Below are 20,900 nucleotides of genomic sequence, written 5' to 3'. Positions count from 1 at the left end.
TAAACCTTTTTTCTTTTTTTTTGAGATGGAGTCTTGCTCTGTCACCGGGGCTGGAGCGCAGTAGTGTGATCTCGGCTCACTGCAACCTCCGCTTCCTAGGTTCAAGCGATTCTCCTGCTTCAGCCTCCTGAGTAGCTGGGATTATAGGCATCTGCCACCACACCCAGCTAAATTTTTTGTATTTTTAGTAGAGATGGGGTTTCACTATGTTGGCCAGGCTAGTCTCAAACTCCTGACCTCAGGTGATCCACCCGCCTCGGCCTCCCAAAGTGCTGGGATTACAGGCGTGAGCCACCCCAGCCCAATAAGAAACCTTTTAAACTAACTGCACCGAAGTCTTGCATGACTCTTTCACCAAGAATTTTCCATTTGCAGGTTTCCTACAACTATATCCCTGCATGCTTGTTGAGTAATTGACTTGTGATTTTACTCCTATGTTCATCTCCTTGATGTCTGCTCCAGTCTGAATCTGCTGAGATTCTTAAGATCAGCACTGGAGCCCAGTTTCACTAGCAGGAGAAAAAGAGCTTTCAGACAAGTAAACAGGAAGAGTTGCTGCAGATGTGGGAAGGAACATAAGGGAAAAGTAGCGCAATGTTGCCTTTAGGTTTTTGAAGCATGAGCAAACCACCATATTGCATGAGCAAATGGCAATGCTATGATAAAGCAAAAGATGAAGAGTTGGCAGAGAAGTATAGTTTTTTGTTAAAAGAAAATAAAACATAACAAAGTGAATGAATAATGTAAATGAATTTGGGCATAAATGCTAAACTGCTTACACAAATGGCTGTTATTAGAGTTTTCCACAGCCAAGCATATTTAAACATTTAGTAGTGTTGCAGCATTTATAGTTGGGCTCCATGTGAATAGTTTTCCTCATACCACCCACTGTGTTATAATCATAATCTCAATCATCTCATGTGTATGACACTCACTTTAAAACACAAAGGAGGCTCTGGTTCTGAGGAAGCCAGTTTTGGCCTTCTAGTCTGTGTGGATTGCATGTAAGATGGTGATAGCTTGATCAACTTCCTCTCTAAGGAGGAAGTAGGGTTGGAGGACAGGCTCAGGCTTGAGGTCCTAGCACTGAGAAAAGGAAAAATGTCCAGCAAACTACTTGAGATCCTCCAAATGCAATTCAAGAAATACTTATCAAGCATCTATTGTGTATGATTTACAACAAAAGAAACGATGCCCTTGCTGAATTGGAGGTTATGGTCCACAGCAGGGGTACTACCTCCTCCATGCCTTTTTTTAAGCAAAGGGTCCCTTTGGTGAATCCTGTGGATTTCTTCTCAGAATAACATTTAAAAATACATAAAGCTCATTAAGATTACAAAGGAAAATCAATTATAATTAAAGACAGTTATCAAACTCTTAAGTACATTTGTGATACGCTTTTTTTTTTTTTTTTTTTTTTTTTGAGATGGAGCCTCACTCTGTCACCCAGACTGGAGTGCAATGGCATGGTCTTGGCTCACTGCAACCTCTGCCTCTGGGGTTCAGGTGATTCTCCTGCCTCAGCCTCCTGAGTAGCTGGGACTACAGGCACGTGCCACCACACCTGGCTAATTTTTGTATTTTTAGTAGAGATGGGGTTTTACTATGTTGGCCAGGCTGTCTCAAACTCCTGACCTCATGATACACCCATCTCAGCCTCCCAAAGTGCTGGGATTACAGGCGTGAGCCACCACGCCCAGCCTATGCTTATTAATGCATGAAATAATAAGATCTAGTGATGAGTATAATAATTATAGTAATTTCAAGAGTGGTGAGTGTAAAAGACATTAAGAGAGACTGTGATGCTTGGTAAAGAGTGGGAATCTCTGCCCTAAGCAACTTGTGACCTCGCAGTTCCCTAATTTTTTGGCCTCCCTTGCAGCTAAAGGTGATCATGTGATTTCTCACCCAACTTTTTCTACATTACATTTAATATTGTTTTTATTTAAAGTTATATATTGGGGAGTGATTTGCATTACTAAGAGGTTCTAAAGCTCTTCATGTGGCTCTGGAGAAAGATGTTAGATTCCCATTTTGCAGAACAAACCAAGGCTCAGAGAGCTTAGTTACTAGCTCAAGTCACACAGCCAGTTAGTAGCAGAGCACATTATGATGGTACTCAGGGTTTATGACACATTATGTTTATGATGGTAAACACCAGTTTTCTTTTTTTTTTTTTTGAGACGGAGTCTTGCTCTGTCGCCCAGGCTGGAGTGCAGTGGTGCCATCTCGGCTCACCGCAAGCTCCACCTCCCAGGTTCACCCCATTCTCCTGCCTCAGCCTCCCGAGTAGCTGGGACCACAGGACTCCTGCCACCGCACCCTGCTAATTTTTTGTATTTTTAGTAGAGACAGGGTTTCACTGTGTTAGCCAGGATGGTCTCGATCTCCTGACCTCGTGATCTGCCTGCCTCGGCCTCTCAAAGTGCTGGGATTACAGGCGTTGAGCCACCGTGCCCGGCCAACACCAGTTTTCAAAATTGTAAATCTTGGGTTTTCTTGAATGGTTTGGTGTTTCAAGCAAATAAAGCATACAACAAAGTTAACCTTCGTATCTGTTTTGGGGTGTCTCCATATTTTTTTTATCTTAGTGATTGAAAGTGTGAATGATATGGAATTATCAGCCCACCTAAATGGCTGAGCTTTGTATTTGTTTTTGGGTCAACCAAGGGAAAGTGAGAAGGAAGTCAAGCAAGCCAAGAAACTGTTCTCATGCCTTTCTGTGGTTGCTTGTATTCACAGGACAAGGGTCCCTAAGTGTCTTCACTTTTTTATCCTTAGCATGGTTCCCATTTTAGAAGCTGAGGTCTCAGACTCCCTTTTGCTTACATAAGGGGTGTCAGGCAATGAAGTGTGATTTAAGAAAAAAAAATTTTTTTTTTTGAGACGAGGTCTCACTCTGTCCCCCAGGCTGGAGTGCAGTGGCTGGATCTCAGCTCACTGCAAGCTCTGCCTCCAGGGTTCACGCCATTCTCCTGCCTCAGCCTCCCGAGTAGCTGAGACTACAGGCGCCCGCCACCTTGCCCGGCTAGTTTTTTGTATTTTTTAGTAGAAACGGGGTTTCACTGTGTTAGCCAGGATGGTCTCCATCTCCTGACCTCGTGATCTGCCCGTCTCGGCCTCCCAAAGTGCTGGGATTACAGGCTTCAGCCACCGCACCCGGCTGGAGAAAAAATTTTTTATAAGTCACTTCAGTAATACTTCCTGCTGACTATATGATCTCACGCTGATAATAAAGGGGACAGTGGAAAAGTGAGACATATATATGTTCTCCCAATATGCAAAAGTGAGGAAATGAATTTACTTTACATCTGCCTCCATTATCCTGTGCCAGAGGGTCTCAAACATTGATTCACATAAAAATCATCTGCAGGCTGGGCGCGGTGGCTCACGACTGTAATCCCAGCACTCTGGGAGGCTGAGGCGGGCAGATCACTTGAAGTCAGGAGTTCGTGACCAGCCTGGCCAACATGGTGAAACCCTGTCTCTGCTAAAAATACAAAAATTAGCCAGGTGTGGTGGTTAGTGCCTGTAGTCCCAGCTACTCGGGAGGCTGAGGCAGGAGAATCGCTTGAAACTGGAAGGCGGAGGTTGCAGTGAACCGAGATTGCACCACTGCACTCCAGCCTGGACATCAGAGTGAGACTCTGTCTCAAAAACAAACAAAAAAAATCATCTAGGGAGCTATTTTAAAATTCACCTTTCTGACCCTTGTCCCCAGAGTCTCTGATTTGTAGGCATGAGTGGACCTGGGAATCTCCATTCCAGAATCCCAGATGATTCAGATGCTGGTGGTCTATTCACTATGCTGTAAGAAACACCATTCTCACACAAACTTGATGAGTAGGTTTTAAAAACCTGACTTGCAGAGGCAGAGCTGCTGCCCTGCCGCGACTTTGAGACTCCGACCACGGCCTAGCGCCGGTGGCGGTGGGCGAGCGGCTGCTGCTGGAGGCCGGTGAATCAGGCCTGGTTCCTCGGGCCTTGCAGGGCCTCCGGGGCTGCGCGCCGGCTCATAGGCGGTAGGAATTTGTTTTGTCTCAGATACCCTATTTCAGTCTTGTAAAGCATTTAACATCTGCCTGTCCAAATGTATATAGTATATCATGGTGTTATCAGACAACCCCGGACAGTAAAACACACAGTGGTGAGAAATATACAGATCACTGACCCTTTCAAACTTGGTTGGAGAGACTTGAAAGGTCTGTATGAGGACATTAGAAAGGAACTGCTCATATCAACAACAGAACTTAAGGAAATGTCGAGTACTACTCTGATGGAAAAGGAAAAGCCTTTAGACCAGTTATTGGGGTGCTAATAGCCCGAGCATGTAATATTCATCATAACAACTCCCAATCCGATGTCGTTTTCACAAGCAGATTGCTGAGGTTCTAGGTGGCGTCTGTTAAAAAGCATTGCTTTCTGTTAATTTGACATGTGCAAGCCAGCCAGCGGGCCATAGCCTTAATTGCAGAAATGATCCACACTGCTTCACGATGACGTTATTGATGATGCACGTTCTCGAAGAGGAAAACAGTTAATAAGATCTGGGGTGAAAAGAAGATACTTTTTTTGGTTTTTAAAAATCTTTCTTACCGAATCACATGCGTTTTGGACCGCGTTTGCTTTTCAGATTTGTCTCATTAAAAAGTAAAATGTGCTTGATCAAAAAACAAAACAAAACAAAAGAAACCCGAATTGCAATTAAGTCTTTGTTTCTGCCGTCCTTACGACGGCGTGGACAATTGTCCTATTACTAAATTTGCCCTTTTCTATAAAACATTGACAGCCCCTAACCTGAATAGCACTCTGTTGGGTCTAAGCTTAAATTGTCTGCCCAAACCAATTTACACCAAAGTAGGAATTAGGTTTAAGTTCTCTTTTAGGACATTCGGATTATATATTCTAAGGTAGTACAATACCTCTATTACATTTCTGTTTCTCGTTTGGAGAATTAACGTGGCAGGATCGTCTAATTTGATATCTTGAGGAGTCATGTCCATTTTCCCCATCGGCCTGTCAAACCCGTATCATTCATTCTTGACTCATCCTGTGACTTTGTGAAGCCTTTCTTGGTAAACCTATCCACAAGGAAGACCCTTTATGTCATCACCAGCCCTTGTGCATGTTTCAATTATAGTACCTATCATCTTGTACTGCGATTGCCTAATTTATTTTTGCATCTCCAGCTCTACATACAGTACCTGGCAAACAGTAGGTGCTCAATAACTGCGAAATGAACGAGTCCATGTGAAGAGACTAGGCCGGGAGTTTTAAAAACCAATGTTGACTGAGAAACAAAATACGGAAATGTCAAGGGCTAGTGTAAAAATAACCTCTAATAGCACAGAATCCTCCTAAAGGGAACACCTGTCCCACTTTCTCACGTTGCTTTCCAGGCTCTTCCGACACCCCAATTTCCCGCCCACTCTTCTCCCTCCGGGGGACAGGTCAGGCAGGTATCCTAGCTCGGCGGCTCTGATAGGTCGGCGATGATTTCATTGTTAGGGAACATCCGGGCCTTTCCCCTCCCCGCAATACCTCCCCAGAGCCCGGCCTTCCCAGTTTCCCACTCCAGCGTACGCCCCACCCGCGGCTGAAGCAAAACAACTGCCTCTCTCCTGCCCACTTCTTGTCCTCGTCTGAGCAGTCCCTTCCAGTCTACGCCGAAGAGAGGCGTTTATTTCCTCCAATAGGGGCCTAGGAGGACTTTCTTAGCCAATCAGTAGCCAAGCCCTTGCAATTCCGGGTGGGACCAGGCGTCCACACCTATAGCTGGACTGCTCGTTGGTCCCTTATGGCGCTTGTTTTACGCAAGGCTTAGAGGTCAAATACAAGGGGGCACGGTCCTCACAGAACGGAAAGGGTCCGTACAGACTCCCTGGGTTTGACCGTTTTCTAAGACGAACCAATCGCTTTCCAGATACTTCCCCGCCTTTTCCGCGTTCATTTGAAAAAAAGCCGGTGTGACGGACTTGGAAATAGACTCTGACTGACCCGCAATAAAAAGCCAGTGACTGGGAGTTCGGACCACGATTTGGACCAATAAGAGAAGGCAATCGCTGGGGCCGGGGCTTTGCTAGGAGGAGCGCAGGTGGGCGTTATTTGATTGACGGCGGGCTCTACTTATGGCTGGTAGCGGGGTCTGGTCCCTGACGTTAGGGAGGTAGGACCTAGCGGAGGCGGGGCCGAATAAAGTAAATGGTAATAAAGGGTTGGGTCTCACTTAGTGGGCGGTGTTTGATGGACAGCTGACCTTGCCAATTGAAAGTAGCCACTGATGTCCAATGGGAAATTAGAAACTCAGAGGCAGGGCCGGGTGGGCGGGGTAAACTAAGTACGGAGGTGCCGAGGGAGCAGCACTGGGATGGGGAGCGGTAATTGACAAGACTCCCAGCAAACCAGAGGCCGCGACAAGGCGCGCGGCATCCCAGTGGGTGGGAGCTGGAGGCGGGGCTCCCTGAGGGGCGGGGAACGACTAGGGTGCGGGGAGGGGGTTGCAGAAGGAGCCGAGCGGCTTCTGCTCAATGGCGGAAAAGCCGCCAGTGCTCTGACTGCCTCGTTCCCCTAGCAGTTGCGGGGGAGTTTCCTGCCGGCGCGGCTGGAGTCTCTGATTCTCAGGGTTAGGTGGTTGGAAGATGCTCCAGAGAGACGAGGCTGCGGCGGAGGAGGTGGCGGCGGCCGAGTCGGCAACGGCGCTAGGGTGGAGAGAAGGCGGCAGCGGCGGCGGCGGCGGCGTGAGGGGCCGGGCGGTGTAAACAGCCCCGGAGGCGGCGGAGGCGGTGGTCGAGACCCCAAGGGGAAAGCGGCGGCTGAGTCAGGATCGCGCCTCCGTTGGAAACTTGGGCTGAGTACCGCGGCGGGCGCGAGCGAGGCGCCCTAGACATCTTCTTCCTCCCTTGCCTCAGGTAAGGCCGCCCGGCGCCCCGCCGGAGGGGAAGCGGCTGACTGGCCGGGCCGCCGAGGCCCCGAGCCCTGGGCAGGTTTTCGCGTGCCGCCGAGCCGCGGCCGGGGCCTCTGTCCTTCCGAATCCTCTTTGCTTTCCCCGCGGAGCCTAGGCGGGGGAACGCGGTGCCTGGCTCTCGGGTAGGCCCCTTACCCGGCCGCCGCCTCCGCTCAGCTGAGGGCTGGGAGAGGCGCGGGGAGAGAATGGGAGTTTGCTCGAACGCCTGGACGACAACCGATTCCCTCTTCCCTCTGCTTCAGTCTTCAGGCATCTCTTTCACACGAAAGCGCTGGGGCTACCCCAAGCCTTGGCTCTTCTCTTCCTGGTGCATGCCCTCTTTGAAAACACGGTCTTTTCCCTTTCATTTCCTCATCAGCTTCTGCCCTACTCTGCGCTCCACTTCACTTCCTTGTTAAATCGTCTTTCTCTGCTGTCTATGCGTTCTACCCTCGCCTTCCCTCCTTAGTGGCTTTAAATTGTGTGTTTCTCTTCTCATCGTACCCCCGGCATCTCTTGCCTGCCTTCCCTAGCACCATCCTTTTCAAATGTCATTCCTAACAGCGAAGTTATTAATTGAAACTGCCACTTATTTTCAGTACCCCAAATCTACCGGAGCCCCATTAAGAGTATAGACTGACTAGCCGTAGATCAGTTTTTTTATAGTTTAAGCCTAACAGCCTTAAAAAAAATTGTATTATTAAACGTAAAGTGTGAAAATAGCACCTAAAATGATTTTTTAAATGAAGGACTCAGTGAGTGTTGGAAATAGTTATTTCTTCATTTTTTTAAAATTGCGTGACCTGTCATGTCAGATTTAGCAGATCTAGGACGTTTGCCCATCTTATCTGGCAAAAAAAGTGCTTCCTAGGCATTTGAGAGCAGCCCAAATTCATCAATATTCAATTTCTTCTAAGAACAACTTGAAAACTTTTTTAAAAAAGAGACATTAATAACTAGGAAGCTGTTTTGATAAAGTCACAGTTAAAGAGCTTTTAAAATAGGCTCCACATGTTTAATGTATCAAAATAAAGTTGGCAGGCATGTTGTAAAAGGATTATTTAGGAATTTGAGTAGTCTTAGTGTTATGTAGCTATTTTAGGAAAAACATTCTTTTTCTGTTAAACATTTACAACGACGGTGATGTGAGAATTACTGAGGCTTATTGTGGGATTAACACAGGAACTGTCTTTATTTGAGCTACTGCATGGATGAAGAAGTGGTAAATTGTTCAGGGTAGACAGTGTAAGTCACAGTATGTTCTAGGAGATGGAGAAACATGCCATGGACACTGAATGTTAATAGATGTTATTTCATTTACTTTCTCTGTTGTGCAATAGCAAAGTTCCTATTGTTGGCCTACTTTTAAATAGAGCATTTCTAAGTAAATAGTGAGACAAGTTATTCTAATTATTATGATAGTCTTTTCCAAGTGAACAGGCCTTTTAAAAATATAGCTGAAGTAATGGTAATTTTTTAAGGAAATGTTTTTGTAGGTCTGCTAAATGGACAGTGTGTTGTTCTAATCGAAATTTTAAAATTATGTATTTAGAACAGAATATTTTAGTCAACAGATTTTCTTTGAGGGATAATCTTTATTTTGTGCTGCTTCTCTCAATGCCTTCTTTGTCTTTTTTTTTTTTTCTTAATGGTTATTGTGTTTTCGCCTCTTCATTTATTTTTGCTCTCATAGTCTTATAACAGTTTCTGCAGTGGTTCTTTTTGTTGCTGTGTATTAGTACGCAGTAGTAGTTTTATTTGAGCTTTCATACTTTAAGATTTCATACTTTTAAGATACCCTCTGGATTTGTTGAAGTGATTATTCTCTTTGATGTGACCAGCAGAGCTTTCAACACTGTTTTCTTACACTGGGTGTCTGATTTCTGTGAAGACTCTAGGAATAGGTGAAAGGCCTTTCAGTTTAGTCATGTCAGTAAATACTGTTTTATGTTAGTAATTCACCTAATTACTAAATTCCTTAAGATTACATCATCCGAAGGAATGGTGTAGTGTCCAAGTAACTGTGCTTCTAAGAATAGCTGATTCACAGGTTGACAAGGTCAGAAAAAGTGGCTCTTATTGAAAGTTATCTTTTCTATAACAAACATTTTTTTATGGAATCTTTTGAATTAAAATACGATGCTGATTATGTCTTGGCAGTCTTGGAACAATAGAATTGGCCACAGTATCACTTAGTGATTGTGGTGATTTATTAAAAAGAGGCTATTTAGGTCAGGTGCAGTGGCTCACGCCTGTAATCCCAGCACGTTGGGAGGCTGAGGCGGGTGGATCGCTTGAGGTCTGGAGTTCGTGACCAGCCTGGCCAACATGGTAAAACTCCATCTCTACTGAAAATACAAAACTTAGCCGGGTGTGGTGGCACATGCTTGTAATCCCATCTACTTAGGAGGCTGAGGCAGGAGAATCACTTGAACTCGGGAGGTGGAGGTTGCAGTGAGCCGAGATCGTGCCACTGCAGTCTAGCCTGGGTGACAGAGTAAGACTCTGTCTCAAAAAAAAAAAGAAAAAAAGGCTATATTTCATGAATATTTTTGTATGTAACTATTTTGTGACATTATATTTTTGTATGTAAAGTATTTTGTGACATTACCTAGCATAGAAAGTAGTTAAGTAGTATAATTCTCTCACTTTTAAAAATGCAGCATAGGGCTGGGCGCGGTGGCTCAAGCCTGTAATCCCAGCACTTTGGGAGGCCGAGGCGGGCGGATCACGAGGTCGGGAGATCGAGACCATCCTGGCTAACATGGTGAAACCCCGTCTCTACTAAAAAACACACAAAAAAACTAGCCGGGCGAAGTGGCGGGATCCTGTAGTCCCAGCTACTCGGGAGGCTGAGGCAGGAGAATGGCGTAAACCCAGGAGACAGAGCTTGTAGTGAGCCGAGATCGCGCCACTGCACTCCAGCCTGGGTGACAGAGCGAGACTCTGTCTCAAAAAAAAAAAAAAAAAAAAAAAAATGCAGCATGTAGTATTTTATATTTTCTGTGAACTATGCCTTTCACAATTCACTGATTTTAATAAAAATTAGTCAGCAAACAAATAACTGATGGCATCAGAATAACAAAGGTTTTTTAATCCAAAATTATAATAGCAAAATTTATTCAAGTAATAGCATAAAATGTGAAATCATGATTAATGGTAAGATAATTTTTGGGAGTATGATATTCCTGGATTTTCAGTTATTCTTCACATTGTACCTGATTCTTTTTGTTTTTGCCTTACTGAACTAATTTCAGAATTGGAATGAAATGGAATACTGCTGTTTATATTAGCAGCTTTGAAGTTTTATTGTAAAATGTATCTTATATATTATATTAGCAGAATTGATGGTTAAGAGTACTGACATTTCACTATCCTATACTTAAACATTGATGGTAAAATAGTTTTGGGAAATATTTAATTTTTGTAGTTTGTTTTGGCTGTCATAAAATTTGCAGAATGACAGAACTTTTCAGCTTCTAGTGGCTGATCTAACAAGAACAGGTGAAGAGAAAGGTACGTGAGCTTCATAATCTGTATTTTTTCTTTGTTTTTGTTGGTGATGCTTACTTACATTAAAACATTGAGTTGGCCGGGCGCGGTGGCTCAAGCCTGTAATCCCAGCACTTTGGGAGGCCGAGACGGGCGGATCACGAGGTCAGGAGATCGAGACCATCCTGGCTAACACGGTGAAACCCCGTCTCTACTAAAAATACAAAAAAACTAGCTGGGCGAGGTGGCGGGCGCCTGTAGTCCCAGCTACTCGGGAGGCTGAGGCAGGAGAATGGCGTAAACCCGGGAGGCGGAGCTTGCAGTGAGCTGAGATCTGGCCACTGCACTCCAGTCCGGGTGACAGAGCGAGACTCCGCCTCAAAAAAAAAAAAAAAAAAAAAAAAACATTGAGTTAAAAAATAGGCTTTCATCTTTTGGACTAATTTAAGTGTGCTGTTATCTTTGATTAGCCATTTTAGAATCTTTGCGAGTAAAATGTTTCTAGGCCAGGCACAGTGGCTCACTCCTCTCCCAACATTTTGGGAGGCTGAGGCAGATGGATTGTTTGAGATAAGCCTGGGCAACATAGCAAGACCCTGTCTCTACGAAAAATAAAGTTAGCTGGGCGTGGTGGTGTGCACCTGTAGTTAGCTACTTGGGAGGCTGAGGTGGGAGGATTACTTGAGTCAGGGAGGTCAAAGCTGCAGCGAGCTGTGATTGCACCAGTTTACTCTTGCCTGGGTGACAGAGTAAGACCATGCCTCTATTTTTTAAAAAATTCTGATGTCATTTAATCTCTTTGTGTCCATTTGATTTAAGATGATTGACACTTTTGAACATTTACATCTGTATTCCTTTTCTTAAAGACTACGTAGAAGACTAACAAGTGTGGCCAGGTGCGGTGACTCACGCCCGTAATCCCAGTACTTTGGGAGGCCAAGGCGGACAGATCTCTTGAGACCAGCCTGGCCTGGCCAACATGGTAAAACTCAGTCGCTACTAAAAATACAGAAATTAGCCAGGTGTACTGGCCGGCCAAAAAAGACTGTTAGACCAGATAGTTGAATCAGCGTTATGATGAAAAGAACCCTTTACTAAATTATTGATGATGTTATGAAATTTTCCAAAAGCGTAATCTATATAGTGTATTTATTTTTCAGAGTATTTAAAGATTTTGAGAGTTAGTTTTTAGTAGCATATAACATCATAGGAAACATAAATACTGTACGATAACTTACATACTTTTTTTCTTTTTAGTTTTCTTTTTTCATTTCTTTTTTGCCCCTCGAGATCTCACACTTTGTAGTTTTCATTCAAATTACAGGGTGCTTTATTTCTCCCCTTCAGGCTGACTTTAATAACAACCATAAACACTTTACTTCTGAATTATGGTAAATCATGACACAAAAGAGTGCTTAAGTACATTTTTTCTTTTTGTTTTACTATAACTAACTTGTGATTACATCTACAATATCTTGTTATTGCTTGGCATAACATATACCTTTTTAAATAATACTCTTCATGGCTGGGCACAGTGGCTCATCCCTGTAATCCCAGTACTTTAGGAGCCCGAGGTTGGTGAATCACTTGAGGTCAGGAGTTCGAGACTAGCCTGGCCAACATGGTGAAACCGTGTCTCTACCAAAAAATAGAAAAATTAGCTGAGTATGGTGGCACATGCCTGTAGTCCCAGCTACCCCGGAGGCTGTGGTGGAGAATTGCTTGTACCCGAGAGGTGGCGGTTGTAGTAAGCCAAGATCATGCCACTGCACTCCAGCCTGGGCGACAGAGTGAGACCCTGTCTCAAAACAAAAATAATAATAATACTCTTTGTAATAACTTGTTTAACCGCAAGAACCTTGTAGCTTAATCAATTGTAGTATTTTAATTTGTTAGTTCATATATTATACATTTGACGTGGTTTATAACATTTAAAACACACTTTACTAATTTAAAACTTTTGATTTATCACATAGTTTAATATTAAGTTGCTAAATATAAAATGGATTCAAAGTTTTCTCTTGGAGAATGTTGAAGTATCATAAAGATTGTATTTTTTAGCTTTAAATTGATTCATTTCTTGAAAATTAAAAATCTTGAAGTTTAGAAACATAACACTTCTTGGAAAATTGTTTTGCATCCTTGTGAACAAAAGAAGATCCAGTTAAATCCGATCTCAGAGGAGACAGACAAACTTTGGAAGCCATCTATTGACTATTAAAGAACTTGTCTTTCTCTTAGAGATGGTACCAATTACTGGTAGTGATATAGGGAGGATAAGGCCTGTCTCTAGGATTGCTGTGATTATTGTCTACGTAGAATGTCCTTCACTTCAGAATCTCTTGTGAATGAAAAGTACTTTTGTGTGCAAGAAATAGGAAAAAACCTTGTCTTTTATAGAAAACTTTTAAAATGCGGTTATCAGGTAGATTCAAATGTATAATATACAAGAAAATAAAACAAATGAATAAGTGTTGTTTGCCTGAGAAGAAGCGATTTGATAAATAATATGTAGAGTAATTTGTAAGAGTTTGAAGGCTTGCGAAGCGCTTTTAAGCTTGAGAGTAATGTCACTGATTTTTAAATCTAATTGCATTTTATTTTCTTGATGTATAGGTATTAAGGGCACTCTCGCATTGAAAAGGGATAGTTAATAGATGTTCTTATGAGTAGTAGAATCTAGGAGTGTCAGTATGGGTGTTTAACCTATTTGAGCAGTGTTTTTCTTTTTCCTTGTTCTGACTAAAGCATTTATCTCTGAGGTGGGGAAATGGCATTGTCTGTTGAACACAGGTGGCCCTTCTTAGTCCCTTAAAGAGAGGACATGGCTGGGCGCAGTGGCTCATGCCTGTCATAATAGCACTTTGGGAGGTCGAGGCGGGCGGATTGCCTGAGCTCAGGAGTTCAAGATCAGCCTGGGCAACACGGTGAAACCCCGTCTCTACTAAAATACAAAAAAATTAGCCGGTGTGGCGGCATGTGCCTGTAATCCCAGCTACTCAGCAGGCTGAGACAGGAGAATCACTTGAACTAAGGAGGTGGAGGTTGCAGTGAGCCAAAATCACACCACTACATTCCAACCTGGGCCACAGAGTGAGACTCCGTCTCAAGAAAAAACAAGAAAGAGCGGGGGGTGGGGGACATAATTAATTCAAAGCACTACAAATGTTAGACTATATAGGAGATTTCATTTAGATTTGGGAGTCTTTCTGCTTTTATTTACTCGGAGCTACCAACCCACTGAGAAGTAAAGAATTCAAAATAGCCTGATAGTATTTAGTCTGTAGCCCTCCAGCCAATTCTTATGTTCACTGAGTGCCTTCTGCGTGCAAAGGGACCATTTCATGCTAGTATCTGAAAAAAACAGACAAAATCCCAAATCCTTGTCCTTGACGATCTTGCATTCTGTTAACCAACAACTCCCAGTTTACATTACAGCTGAACTCCTTATGTGGCTGGCTTAAAAACTTGAGTGGAGAATTTGGGGTGTGTGTGTTTTCTACACTAAACTTAAAAGCTGTGATTACAGCTTTACTATTTTTAACAAAAGGAAAGGAAGAAGTTTTCTGTAATTGGATAAAAACTAGACTGAAAAGAGGAAAGAGGAAATAGTGTTGTACCTTAGAGAAAGACATTGGTTTAAGATTAAAAGATGACCCAAAGAGAGAAAAAGAGATCCCTGCATTAGACAGACGTGAGGGAGATCTGGGGGCTTCAGGTGTTTCCATTTACTGTACAACCTTGGATAGATGAGTTCCTGGAAAGGAGGATGGGAGTAAAGGTGGAACAACAGGAGGAGGGTGAACAGGATTTTTTAAGTCTGATTTAAATAATTGGGATGTACCTATAAAATGTATGTTGTCATTTGTGTTTAAAAAACTTTCTTTTCTTATGTGAGTATAACTGAAGGATTAGTGACTGACCAATAGGGCCTGGTAATATTGTCACTGATTGTAATGGATACTTTTGTGCTCTTAGCAAAGATGGCCAATGGAGCCAATTTGTCTCTTGGTTTATTGTGCTCAACTTGGTCTGTATATTTATCACTGCTTCTCCTTCCATAGCTTTGTTGTATTACTTAACGTTGTGCTTTTGTTTTTTCTGCATATGAGATTGTCATGTTGCACTTAGATGCGTGAAGCAGGTGCTTAATTTTTGCTGTTCTTTCTATTGCTTTTCTACTGAACCAGTTTGGTAAAGAGGCCTCTTCTTGAGTTTATACAAGCATTGCAAACTTAAGCATAAAATCTTTCATCTTTTTGTTCTTATTTTAATGCTTGGTGGTCTTCTGCTTTCATTTATGAGTCAGTTTCATTTGATCTTCATTGCTAAAGTGAATCAAGATTGATTTTTTTAATTTTAAAGCACATCAACTTGCATTTATGTCAGTGCCTCAATATAAAAATGAATGTTCTATTTATGACTTAAGGTTCCTCATTTATTATGCCCAAATACGCCTTCAGATTACTAGTGTATTTGTGTGTGTGCATGTATGTGTATTTTTATTATGTATTTATTTATTTTTTGAGACGAAGTATTGCTCTGTTGCCCAGGTTGGAGTGCAGTGGTGCAATCTCGGCTCACTGCAGCCTCTACCTCCCGGTTCAAGCAATTCTCCTGCCTCAGACTCCCAAGTAGCTGGGGTTACAGGCCTGCGGCACCACGCCCAGCTAATTTTGTATTTTTCGTAGAGACAGGGTTTCACCATGTTGGCCAAGCTGGTCTTGAACTCCTGACCTCAGGTGATCTGCCCACCTCAGTCTTCCAAAGTGCTGGGATTATAGGCATGAGCCACTGTGCCCAGCCTAGTTTCATTTTTGATATATTTTTGTAACTCTGTTACTTTATCAAAATGCTGATATGCAAGAGAACTTGAATTTTTGGAATATATTAAATTTAATACTGTAATTCAGAACAGATTCATTAAGTTGTTCAACATTTGGCCATCTATCTTAGATTTAAAAATAACCAAAAACAACCTTACTTGAATTTTAAAAAATTATCTCTTGTAACTGGTTTTGTTTATATAATCTAACATTTTATTAAATCTTTGGTGGTTGCTGGTCCTAAACTTAAGGAAATTGAGTTTATTTCTATTCAGCTGTTCTGGAGTATTTTGAATTGCAATGTGAAAGTGAAATAACTTTTTTTTTTTTTTTTTGAGATAGAGTTTTGCTCTTGTTGCCCAGGGTGGAGTACAGTGGCACAATCTTGGTGCACCACAACCTCTGCTTCCTGGGTTCAAGCAATTCTCTTACCTCAGCCTCCCGAGTAGCTGGGACTATAGGCATGTGCCACCATGCCCGGCTAATTTTTGGTATTTTTAGTAGACACAGGGTTTCTCCATATTGATCAGGCTGGTCTCGAACTCCCGACTTTAGGTGATCCGCTTGCCTCAGCCTCCCAAAGTGCCAGAATTACAGGCGTGAGCCACTGCGCCTGGCAGTGAAATAACTTTTAGCTTAATATGTAATATATGTAGTCGTTTTCAGTTATGCCCCTCCCACCCTCCTTTTTAATAGATTTTAACTCTAGTTAGTAAGGGCAGGTTTGGAAAGATTAGTGATGATGATGACTTGCATTATTATTCTTACTCTACATCTTGAATCTTTTTCCCAGTGATTATATTTAAGTTTAGGTTATTTACTCTTCAATTTGCTTTTGCTTTGAGTTACTTTTTCTGCCTATGTCTTTGCTTACTTGATTTTTAAGTACAGGGTGGCCACCAAGTTTGTATACACAGGTGGCTATACAGTAATTGTATATTGATGTTGTGTTACAGAATATGAAAATAATATCTATGGCTGGGGCAGTGGCTCACCCTTGTAATCCCAGCACTTTGAGAGGCCGAGGCAGGCAGATCATGAAGTCAGGAGTTCGAGACCATCCTGGCCAACGTGGTGAAACCCCGTCTCTACTAAAAATACAAAAATTAGTTGGGCATCGTGGTTTCCGCCTGTAGTCCCAGCTACTCAGGAGGCAGAGGCAGAATTGTTTGAATCCAGGAGGCAGAGGTTGCAGTGAGCCAAGATTGCACCACTGCACTCCAGACTGGCAACAGAGCAAGACTCCATCACGGAAAAAAAAAAAAAAAAAAAAAAAAATCTGTGTTTTCAGACCTTATGACCACCCAACAGAGGGCAGTTCATGTAGCTGGGTCTTTTTGTCTTTGTTCAGGTTTATATTGCCAAATTATGGAGTCAAGTATAAGGCATATTTGAATATAAAGGAGTAGTGATAATTATAGAGAACTGTCTGAAATCACATTGAACCTATGTTTTTAAGAGGATTGAAAACAATCTCAAGGTAAAAATAAGTTTGATATTTAGTTGCTTGTCAGATACTTTGGCTAAAGAAAGTTCAGGAGATGCTAGACAGCAGTAGTTTCAGTTGTGTATTTGAAAGATGGCTAGAGAGGCTGTCCATATGGTAATGATATCGGTATTATTGTTTCTCAAATGTGGATAAGATATCTTCTCAACAGATTTAGAGAAATATTTCTGAATTGTTGCTACTGTGTGCTTGCAGGTAATGCTGTAGGATGCTTAGCACTGTTTATAAGTGTATAAAGCGTAAGAAGCCTTTATACTTAGAGTGGGTTATATTTCTGGAAAAAGGAGGATAGTGGTTGGGAACATTGACTCCAACGTCATATTCTTGGATTTGAATCCCTGCTCCACCACGGGTAGGTTACTTAATGTTTCTAAACTTCAGTTTTCTCATTTCTAAACTGAGAGTGTTCATAAGATTGTTGGGTTGGGATAATCTATGTAAAGCTTTTAGCATAGAGACTGGCACATTATAACGGGTAACCTTTATTGAATGCTTTCTATTGCTGTTACTACTGTTAATACTACTACTATTATACTACTAAATGATATATGGTAAGTTGAAAGAGTACTGAAACTTGGAAACAGAAGACCCTGTTTGTGGTTCCTACTCAACCTTTTAATGGTTCGGTGGCATGTGTACTTACTCTTTCTAGGATTTAGTAGCCTTAACCTTCAATCTTAACATTTTTATCAGGGTTAAGGGAGAGGCCTGGACCATGTATTATCTTGAGGTTCTTTTGACTCTAAAATCAAGAGTCCTGTTCTAAGATTCTCATTTTCTACCAGAGCATGAACCACGTAAGGGCAACAACTGTATTAGTTTTGTATGCTGATTTATCCGTGTATCTATATTGTGTTCTACAAATATTAGCTGAATAAATGAGTAAATAAGCTAAACAGCATCTTCTAGGGAGAGGCAAGGAGTAGTGCAGAGGTCCCCAACCTTTTTGGTACCAGGGACCGGTTTCATGGAAGACAATTTTTTCCACGGATGATGTGGGGGTTTCAGGATGATTCAAGCACGTTACATTTATTGTGCACTTTATTTCTATTATTATTACTTTGTAATATATAATGAACTAATTACACAATTTTTCATAATGTGGAATCACTGGGAGCCCGACCTTGTTTTCCAGCGACTCGATGGTCCCATCTGAGGGTAATAGGAGACAATGACTGATCATCAGGCATTAGATTCTTATAAGGAGCACACAACCTAGACCCTTTGCGTGCACAGTTCACAGTAGGGTTTGCACTCCTGTAAGAATCTAATGCTACCGCTGATGTGACAGGAGGTGGAGCTCAGGCAATAATGCCAGCCATGGAGAGCAGCAGTAGCTTCACTTGCTTGCCTACTGCTCACCTCCTGCTGTGCAGCCTGGTTCCTGACAGTCCATGGAGGTTACTGGTCTATGGCCTGGGGGTTGGGGATTCCTGGATTCGTGGGTAGGGAGAGGGAAAAGGATGGTTGTTGAATGTATGAACAGGCAGAGGTTGTAGTGAGCCGAGATTGTGCTACTGCATTCCAGTCTGGGCGAACAGAGTGACACTCTGTCTCAAAATTAAATAAATAAAAATTTAACACAAATTTCCTTCTGTTCATTTTTGTTTAATAAATATTGTCTATAGGCATTAGTTGCTTTGGAGAACAATGATAATTCAAAGTATCTTGTGATTTTTGCCTTGTCCTCACTTTTAGAAATCACATTCTTAAAAGGAAAAACTTCAGGGTCATGAACTTTTGGATAATTTATTTTGGGTGGATTTTGATATTTAACCTTGAGGACTCTGGGGGAAACTTAGGACCACTTTAATATTTGGGGGGAGAGTAACACATTTAATAAATTATAAATCATTTTATACTGGATTTTTTGCTTTTTAATATGAAAAATTTTAATGCTGCAAAACATTATAGTAGTACCCCGAGTGTCTATATACCAATCACCTAAATTCAACAGTATTTTGTATTTTTGCCTGTGTTAGTTCGGGCTGCTGTAAAAGAATACCATAGACTGGGTAGCCTATAAAAAACACAAATGTATTTCTTACAGTTCTGAAAGCTGGCAAGTTCTAAGATGAAGGTGCTGGCAGATCTGGTGTTTGATGAGGGCTGTCTTTCTGGTCTGCACATTTCCATTTTGTGTGCTTACATGGTAGGCAGAGCTAGAGAGCTCTTTGGAGTCCTTTTTATAAGGGCACTAATAGTATTCATGAAGGCTCCAACCTGATGACCGAATTACCTTCCAAAGGACCCACTTCATATCACACTGGGGGTTAGGATTTTAACATATAAATTATGGGGGAGGGGTGGACGCAGATTCAATCCATACATTGCCATACGAGCCATTTAGAAATTACAGAGATGTTATGTCACTTTACTCCTAAATACCTAAGTATGAATCTCCAAAAAACGATTTTCCTCTATACCTGCAAAATTATCTTACCTGATAAAATTAATTCCCCAATTCATCTGATCCGCAATCCATATTCAAACCAAGGTCTTTGAAGATTGTACATTATATCATGTTCGTTATTGAGCCTCTATTCTCTTACAAATTTAAACACTCAAATGATTTTCTCTTTTTGAGAACACCAATTATCTTGTGAAATGTCCTATATTCAGAATTCATCTGATTATTTCTTTGAGATTTTGTTTAAAACTTATTTCTGTGTCTTCTTAAACTATTAAGTTAGATCTAATGACTGTTAAATTTAGGTTAACCATTTTGGCCAGGATAGGTTATAGGTGATGCTGCTTTATGTTATGTTGCATCAGAAGCACAAACTGCCTGACTTTTTTGTTTGTTTGTTTTTTGTTTTTGAGACGGAGTCTCATTCTGTCGCCCAGGCTGGAGTGCAGTAGCGCAATCTCAGCTCACTGCAGCCTCTGCCGCCCATGTTCAATCTATTGTCCTGCCTCAGCCTTGCGAGTAACTGGGATTACAGGCACCAGCCACCGCACCTGGATAATTTTTGTAGTTTTTTAGTAGAGATGGGGTTTCACCATCTTGGCCAGGCTGGTCTTGAACTCCTGACTTCGTGATTCATGCGCCTTGGCCTACCGAAGTGTTGGGATTATAGGCATGAGCCACCATGCCTGACCAATGCCTGACTTTTAACAGTAGTAGTGATGCTAAGTTTGATCACTGGGTTAAGGGTGGTGGTAACTGCTAGATGTCTTTGTGGAGAAGAAACATTTTCTCTTTTGTAATTATCAGATGATCTGGCATATATCATTACTATGCAAATCCATTTCCCTTTCAGACTTTCATTTAATAGACTTACTGATACCTTTTTTAAAGGTGGATCTAGACAGGTGTCATCAAACTGTAACCTCTCAGCCCAATTTGGCCTGCTGCTTCTTTTTGTAAAGTTTTATTGGAAGATAACCATGTTCATTTGTCTATGGCAGCTTTCCCATTACTAAAGCAGAGTTGAGTACTTGAGAGAGGAACCGTATGGCCTTGCAAACCCAAAAATATTTACCTTTTTTTTTGAGACGGAGTCTCGCTGTGTCACCCAGGCTGGAGTACAGTGGCACTATCTCGGCTCACTGCAAGCTCCGCTTCCCGGGTTCGCGCCATTCTCCTGCCTCAGCCTCCTGAGTAGCTGGACTACAGGCACCCGCCACCTCGCCCGGCTAATTTTTTGTATTTTTAGTAGAGACGGGGTTTCACCGTGTTAGCCAGGATGGTCTCAATCTCCTGACCTCGTGATCCACCCGCCTCGGCCTCCCAAAGTGCTGGGATTACAGGCGTGAGCCGCCGTGCCCGGCGTAATATTTACCCTTTTGACCTTAAAAGAGAAAGTTTGTTGACCCCTGATCTAGGATGTATGTTTTGTTCCCTTTTTCTCATTGTAGTGGTATACAATTGGTATTTATATATTTGGTGTTTATATTTTTGGTGTTTGCTGCATCTCCTGTACCCTGATGTTATTCAAGGGATAACTGCTTTTAACATGGTTAAAATTGTGCAGTTACTGTTTCATTATGTCCCCCAAACCATAAAGTATACCCAGTTAGTGCTACACATGGTATGTAAAATCTTCCGTTAAAAGTTTGGAAATATTTCAGACATAGAGTTACAAATATTGAACAATGAAGTACCCACCACCCAGCTTAGTTTAGGTAG

At 42.1% G+C, this 20,900-nt stretch overlaps 1 protein-coding gene across 5 annotated transcripts in view; it reads left to right on the top strand.

The window, feature by feature from the left end:
- Positions 1-6,427: 6,427 nt before the first annotated feature.
- Positions 6,428-20,900, top strand: part of PPM1B (protein phosphatase, Mg2+/Mn2+ dependent 1B) — an 86,930-nt gene continuing 72,457 nt past the window's right edge. For 4 of the 5 annotated variants that reach the window (XM_030921082.1, XM_010356514.2, XM_010356513.2 and 1 more), the window contains exon 1: positions 6,428-6,908. The gene's annotated coding sequence lies outside the window, so the exon portion shown is untranslated. The remainder of the gene's footprint in view (positions 6,909-20,900) is intronic. The other variant, XM_030921081.1, reaches the window with a different exon arrangement.

This window comes from Rhinopithecus roxellana, chromosome 17 (assembly GCF_007565055.1).
Source record: "Rhinopithecus roxellana isolate Shanxi Qingling chromosome 17, ASM756505v1, whole genome shotgun sequence".
In the NCBI taxonomy this organism is placed as follows: domain Eukaryota; kingdom Metazoa; phylum Chordata; class Mammalia; order Primates; family Cercopithecidae; genus Rhinopithecus; species Rhinopithecus roxellana.
This window is presented reverse-complemented; position numbering and strand designations above follow the sequence as displayed.